Source organism: Ochotona princeps, chromosome 20 (assembly GCF_030435755.1).
Source record: "Ochotona princeps isolate mOchPri1 chromosome 20, mOchPri1.hap1, whole genome shotgun sequence".
Taxonomy (NCBI): domain Eukaryota; kingdom Metazoa; phylum Chordata; class Mammalia; order Lagomorpha; family Ochotonidae; genus Ochotona; species Ochotona princeps.
Genome location: NC_080851.1, coordinates 29,074,492 through 29,081,309, shown reverse-complemented (window position 1 = coordinate 29,081,309; position 6,818 = coordinate 29,074,492). Strand labels below are relative to the sequence as shown.

The 6,818-nt window shown below is 56.5% G+C and overlaps 1 protein-coding gene across 2 annotated transcripts in view; it reads left to right on the top strand.

Moving 5' to 3' along the window:
* Positions 1–1,224: 1,224 nt before the first annotated feature.
* The window catches only part of PALS2 (protein associated with LIN7 2, MAGUK p55 family member), a 95,260-nt gene continuing 89,666 nt past the window's right edge, over positions 1,225–6,818 (top strand). Inside the window, exon 1 of one of the 2 annotated variants that reach the window (XM_058677999.1) lies at positions 1,225–1,367. The gene's annotated coding sequence lies outside the window, so the exon portion shown is untranslated. The remainder of the gene's footprint in view (positions 1,368–6,818) is intronic. The other variant, XM_058678000.1, reaches the window with a different exon arrangement.

The window sequence follows — 6,818 nt, the reverse complement described above, 5'->3', positions numbered from 1 at the left end:
CCGGCTGTCTGTATGTACCTCAGCCGTCTCCTGAACTCGCCTGCCGCATCTGCCCAGGGTAGAGAGACCCTGGAACTCAGAGCTGCAAGTCCGAACACAGAGGGCCTTGGCTTCAGGCATCCAGCCGAGCTGGTGCGGGGCACCCGGCAGCAGGCCCCGGGCAGGCTCCGTTTAGACCCAGGGCTCCCTTGGCCACGTGCGCAGGTTCACTTAGTGGGAGAAAAAGTCTGCAGAGAAGCTTTTCTGCGCCATGCAATCAGCAGCTCCCCAGAGTCTCCGGGTTTAGGAGGGGCACAAGGCAGCTTTCCCCTAAGGTCTGGGGGTGCCTGGTGATCTCCCCAAGAGGGACGAAGTTCTCCACCAGCCCGCCCGCCTCGCAGGTTGGGTGATTTCAGGCAGCAGCCTCTGTCGCACCGCAGGGTTCTGAAGAAAGCCGCACTCCTGTCCCGGTGTGCCCTCCCTCCGCGCACCGGCCCGCTCGGCGCCGTCCCCGGGCCTCGACACCGCGCGCAGGGTGGCGCTCCAGGGCTGAGAGGGGCCAAAAGTCGGCGAGAGGGGGGGAAGAGGAACCGGGGTGCGTGTGTGTTCGTGGGACGAACGTCACACCCCGCAGCTGGGCCTGTGGGAGAAATTAAAACTCCCCTTCTCTCAAACTCCCCAAGGGGAGGAGGCATGGGGAGCGGTCGGGGTCTCGCTTGTGCCTCAAGCCTGGGCTCCAGGAACCTAAAGTCTGCGAAAGGCCGGCTGAGGCGCCTCCTGAGGGGAGTAGCCGGCCCCGGCGGGTAAAATGCTGACAGACAGGCGCGATTTTCGCACTCTGGAAGCCCAGGCGTGGACTGGAGCGGGTCAGTGCCCTTCCCCCGGCGCTGGGCCGCCTCAGGCAAGCAGAGCGCCGGGCGCGCGTGTGTGTGTGACTGTGTGTGTGTGTGAGTGTGGCTTTTGGGGGGCTCCACCTGGCTGCCGCGCGGGGCCTCGGGGGCGGGGCCCGGCTTCCCGGAGGCGCTGGCGGGGACGGCGGCGCCCCCTCGCGCCCGAGTCCCGGCGTCCGGCGCACGCGCGAGGCCGGGGGAAGCGGGTGAGCGCGCGCGGCCCGGCGGCTGCGGCGGGAGGAGGAGGAGGAGCGGCGCGCGCGGTGGCGGCGGCGGCGGCGACCTGAGCCGGAGCCGAGTGGGGAGCGAGGGAGGGGGCGGCGGCTGAGGGAGGCGGGGGCAGGGAGAGCCGCCTTCCCCGTCCCCAACTAGCGGCCCGAGTTTTGTAGATGGGGCTGCTCGGCGGCGCCTGCGGCTGAAGGAGGAGAGAGAGCAGCGGCGGGCGGGGAAGCGGCGGCGGCGGCGGCGGGGACGCGGAGGCGGCCGAGGTGCGAGCCGGTGAGTTGCGGGAACCTCCCCCCTCCACCCCACTCCCACGCCGCTCGGGTAACGGGCTAGGCGCGCGCCGGGCCGGCTCGGGGGGCACCCTGTTGCTCGTGCGGCGCGCCACGCGGAGACCCGGGCCCGCCCCGCCCCTCGGCATCTGGGGGGCTCCAGGCGGGGGCCAGCGCGGCGAGGGAGGCTCCCCGGTAGCCCACCTTCCCGGCCCGGATTCCCCGCGCGGCAGGGGCTCGCTCGCCTGGGTCCCCCCGAATTCCCGGGGCTTAAGGGGCGAGCCAGGCGGGGCGGGAGTGCGACAACGTGTCCGGCCCATGCTTGCCGCTGGCCGCCGCGCCCCGCGCTCCGCACGCGCGCCTCCCCGACGCGGCCCTGGCTCCCGGCCGGGACTTGGGGCTGCGGGTGCCCTGGGGTGGAGGGGGGCCCCTCTGCGGCGCGGGCGGCCTTAAGAGCATAAATGGAGGAGGAGACGGGGGAGGAGGCGGCGTGCGGCTCTGGGGGACGGCGTGGCCCAGCCTGACACCTTCAGGGTCAGCACCCCCCCAGAGGGGCCGACTGGGCAGGCTTGGGACTTCCTCCCTGGGCTCGGAATTCCCGCGGGAGGAGGCTTTTGCTGCAACTCCAGCCGCTACTTCCGAGGCTTGGGCCAAAGTGCTCGCTCGCGTGGGCCGAGCACACGCTGCTCCGGGGGCGTGCGCCGGGGAGATCCGCTCTCCCAGCCGGGCTGCCCCTAACTGAACCGAAAGGTGCCGGGGCTTTATGGAGGGGGGGATTCTATGCGAGGGAGTAATGGGATGAGCTGTGGGCCGAGGGGGTGAGTGGGGGGGCCGTGCGGTGGTAGACTGTGAATTGGTGGGTGGGCGTTTTTTTTTTTCCTTTTCTTTGCAGAAGGACTTTGGAACACTTAATTGGGAGTTTCTGCTCCATCCTGCCGGCTCCATGGATTACAGCTGGAGCTCATAGCTATTAAACTTCCCGTCCGTTGGAGCGTGCCTGTGTGTCGGTGGGGGTGGGCGAGACCGGGAGGAGAATATTGGGGAGGCTCCGAAAAATTCTCCGCATGACTTGCAAGCTGCCGGTTAAGGTCAGGCTGACCACGTTTTGCTCTTTTCCTGCGCCGTGGGGGGATTGTTGGAATGTGACTGAAGGCTTGGGTGAATGGATCCCGTTGTCACAGAGCCCGAGACGTTTGGAAAGCTCTTGAATGAAGTGTGGTTGCAGCCATGGCTCAGCGTGGGGTCTCTGAAATGCTCGTGGGGAAACTTGGAGGTGACTTGGTGATGGGCGTAGGTGTGTCGGCCGCGGGCCAGAGCACCTTGTCGCCTGGTGGTGGTGGGCATCCTAGGACAGGACGCGGCCAGGCCTGGCTGCAGTTGGGTCCTCCTGCGGCCTTTTCACTGTAAGCCAGGAACTTCGGTGAGTCGTGTCCTTTTGAGGTCATTTGTATCTTAAATCGATGGTGTGTTTAAATGCATGTTTCAATACTGTTTGCACAAGGTGTTGCTCTTGAAGGTCCCTGTTTTCTTTCATCCTAGACGAGGGTTACATAATGCACAAATGGTAACACTTTGAACCACTCTGTTGTGTCCCGGGGAGCTTGCACACGGCCACGGAGGGCCGAGGGCCGCGTTTGTGAGTGAGGCCTTCGACATTTTCCCACCTGGGTGGCGACCTGGGTTATTTTGTATTCTAGGCTGGGAAATCAAGGTGTTTTGGCAACTCGAATGGCTCTATACAAGACATATTTAAGAAATGTTTTTTTCTTTAGGCCAACTGTTGGATTTTGGAAAATGAATCATTTTTCTGAAACCTTCAAGGGAGCAGTTTGCTTTTGTTTTTTTTCCCCCCCTCTCTTTTCTGAGACTCATTTGAGGTTGAACTTGTTCCAACAGAGTACCCAGTCTGCTTCTCTCTCTGTCTCCTCTTTGCTCCTTTTGGCTCTGGATAACCAGGAAAATTGAAATTGTATGACTCTGCATGTGGTTTTTTTTTTAAAAGCTGTCTTAAATTTTAAGTTGTGTGTGTCCTTCTGCATGGGTTAACAGTAATAGATGGTCAGCAGAGGGGGCAACTCTGAATTCAGTGCCCTTGGGTTGCGTCTACAGGATATTGCTGAGTTGCAAAAAAAAAAAAAGTAGGGTTGGTGCTGGGCAAAGGCTACCTAGTTATAAAAACCTCCTAAAAAACGAGTATTAAGAGAGCCTCAGAGATCCCATTTGTGCTTTCACATCGCCTGCTGTACTGTAAACTACCGTGTTCTAGGTGGGTTCTGGAAGAGTTTTGTAAAGCATGCATTAGCTTCCTCTCCCCCTCCCCCCCAAGTTGCTCATTTTGATAAGTGACTAAATTTGTGTCAAGATCCCACTGCGGCTAAGTGCAATCGATTGGCAAGGGGTGTGCCGATATTTATTTCAGGAAGGAGGAGCACCTGCCCCTTTGGTAAATAACATTGTTTTGGGAGTCTTGTCAGTTAACTCCTTAAGCATTACTATACCCAGAAAAAAAAAATTGTGCTGTTTTTGCTTCAGCTCTTGATTCTTTCCCCCACCAAAAAGTAGTCTTCCCTTGTCACCTTATCATTGTGTCATGAAGCATCAGAAACCCAAGAGGTCTCTACTGATGTGGTGTTAAGAGTTGAGTGAAAGATTTGTCTTTGTGGTTGGAGGCACCTGTGCTTCTCTGGTCAGAAGCTGCAGTGACTTTGCCACTGGGCCGTTACCTGTGTGTGACCACTAGGGGGAGACTGCCGTCGGGCCTGACGGCCTAGCGCCCCTCTGCTAATCCTCCTGGGCACTCTGCCAACCCGCCCTCCAGAACCTGTGCCCAGGAGCTTGCACTCGGAATCCAGTCCTGATGAAGGTGTTTAAACAGCTTTTCTTTCCTTAACTCTCACGGTGCCACGTCTATTTCACAGGCTTAACAGTCTGCTTTCTGGTTATAGGTGGGCTGAATAGGCAAATCTAACCAGCCAAGATCTAAGAATACATTGTAGCTTTCAGAGATTAATGGTGACTTCCCTAAGGGAGACTGTATCTGGGCAAATCAGGCTCCTGTTTGCAAGGGCTTCCCCGAGGGGAGATGTGAAGGCATGCCTCCCTACCTAATTTTCATGTTCATTTCACTGTGGCTAGGAAGTTTTTTCCTTTCTACTCACCAAGACAAGACGGAAGCCCACACCTGTTGACCGTGAAAGATGCAGTTTTTCTTATTAAGTACAATAAAATCAGAAACCTGATTCCTTTTTTTTTTAGTCATCTTTTAGATGATTTTGCTTCTGTCCGAAAGACATTTTTAAAATTTTTGTTGCTATTACATAAATATAGTAACCCAGAAGAAGTGCTTTCTGCTTAGGAAATGCCCCTTAAAGTACAGCTTCAAGAGTGTGCTTAGGGCCCAGCTGCGTGGCCTAGCGGCTAAAGTCCGCCTTGAACGCACCGGGATCCCATATGGGCGCCGGTTCTAATCCCGGCAGCTCCACTTCCCATCCAGCTCCCTGCTTGTGGCCTGGGAAAGCAGGAGAGGGCGGCCCAAAGCCTTGGGACCCTGCACCTGCGTGGGAGACCCGGAAGAGGTTCCTGGTTCCCAGCTTCGGATCGGCACAGCACCAGCCATTGCGGCTCACTTGGGGAGTGAATCATCGGACAGAGGATCTTCCTCTCTGTCTCTCCTCCTCTGTGTATATCTGACTTTGTAATAAAAAAATAAATAAATCTTAAAAAAAAAGTGTGCTTAGCCCTTGGGGATGGTCACTTCTAAAGGCAAATGAGAATGACAGGTCATAGGATGGCGTTGTTCCAGCCCCTTCTACCGCCCACTAACTCCAGTGTGTGATCTGGTCACTGCCCACTTCCCCCACTGGCATCTTCTGTGAGGCTTCTCACTTCTTCACAACTTTTTTCCCACCCATCATTTTTAGCAATTCATTGCCTTAACCACTTGGCCACCTGTTGCTACTTCACCCCTCCTTTTATTTATTTTTTATTGGAAAGGCAGATACACAGAGGAGAGAACAGAGAGGAAGATCTTCCATCCTATGATTCACCCCCAAGCGGCCACAACAGCCAGAGCTGCACCAATCCAAAGCCAGGAGCCTGGAGCCAAAAGCCTCTTCCAGGTCTCCCATGTGGGTGCAGGGTCTTGAGGCTTTGGGCTGGCCTCAACTGCTTCCCCAGGCCACAAGCAGGGAGCTGGATGAGAAGTGGGGCCACCGGGATTAGAACTGGTGCCCATATATAGAATCCCAGCACATGCAAGGTGAGGGCTTTAGCCTCTAGACTACTGCACTGGGCCCTCCCCTCCTTTTCCTCTGTGTTTGGAACTCCCTCCCTGGATCCATCCATGGCTGGCTATCTTCAAGTTCATGTATCCCCTCTTCAAACAAGCATCACTATGCAGCTGCCCTTCCAGAATGGTACCATCCTCCTCCCCTTCCATCCTTTTGTTTAAATTTTTCTTCAGACCTTCCCCACTGAGGGCTCTCTGTGTGTGGTGGTTTTCTATGATCTGCATACCCCGAGGAGAAGGCCCTTTTGAGCTTACCTCTGTGGGTTGTCGTTCTGTTTCAGGGACTTGAGACCTGGCACGTCTGCCATCCCCTAAGGAAGGCTTCTGAAGGACCTGCAGCTCTGTCCTGCCTGGGGTTGTGGTGTTAAAACACACCTTTACGAAATGATAGGAGGAGTTGGGGACAAGAGGCAGCAACCCTTTGGGGGTCTTATGTTAGAGAAATCTCCAAGTGTGGGACTGCAAGGGAAAGCTTGCTGTGAAGATCCATTGCATGCCTGCTGGACAGGCAGGGCTGGGACTTGGGAGCTAGGTCCAGCAGGACACACTCGCTGCTCTTCTTCCGCTCCTCACTGGGTGTTTGCCTCCTTCCTTCTCGGGCTGCAGAGGACCGCCTCCTGGTCCTCCTGATGGAAAACAGCGCCAGCAGCTTGGCCAGTCTGGCTCCCACAGCCTAGTGGCTAAAGTCCTCACCTTGCACACGCTGGGATCCCAGACAGGCGCCAATTCATATTCCGGCTGCTCCTCTTCCCATCCAGCTCTCTGCTTGTGGCCTGGGAGAAGAGTAGATGGATGGGCCAAGGCCCTGGGATCCTGCACCCATGTGGGAGACCTAGAACAAGCTCCTGGCTTCAGATTGGTTCAACTCCAGCTTTTGGGGCCATGTGGGGAGTGAACCAGCAGATGGAAGATCTTCTTCTCTGTCTCTCCTCTGTATGTGTGTGTGTGTGTGTGTGTGTGTGTTTGCCTTTCCAATAAAAAATCAATTCTAAAAAAAATAGAGATGATAATGGAGGAACTGGTAAAAATATGTTCGCCATTTGTATTTGCCCAAAGAAGACTAACTGCTGTAATATATGTAAAGTATGTCTGCAAAGCAACAGGAGAAAGACAAGCCATCAAGTGGGCAGAGACCACGTGCAGGTCACGCTCAGGATGGTCCCTCGG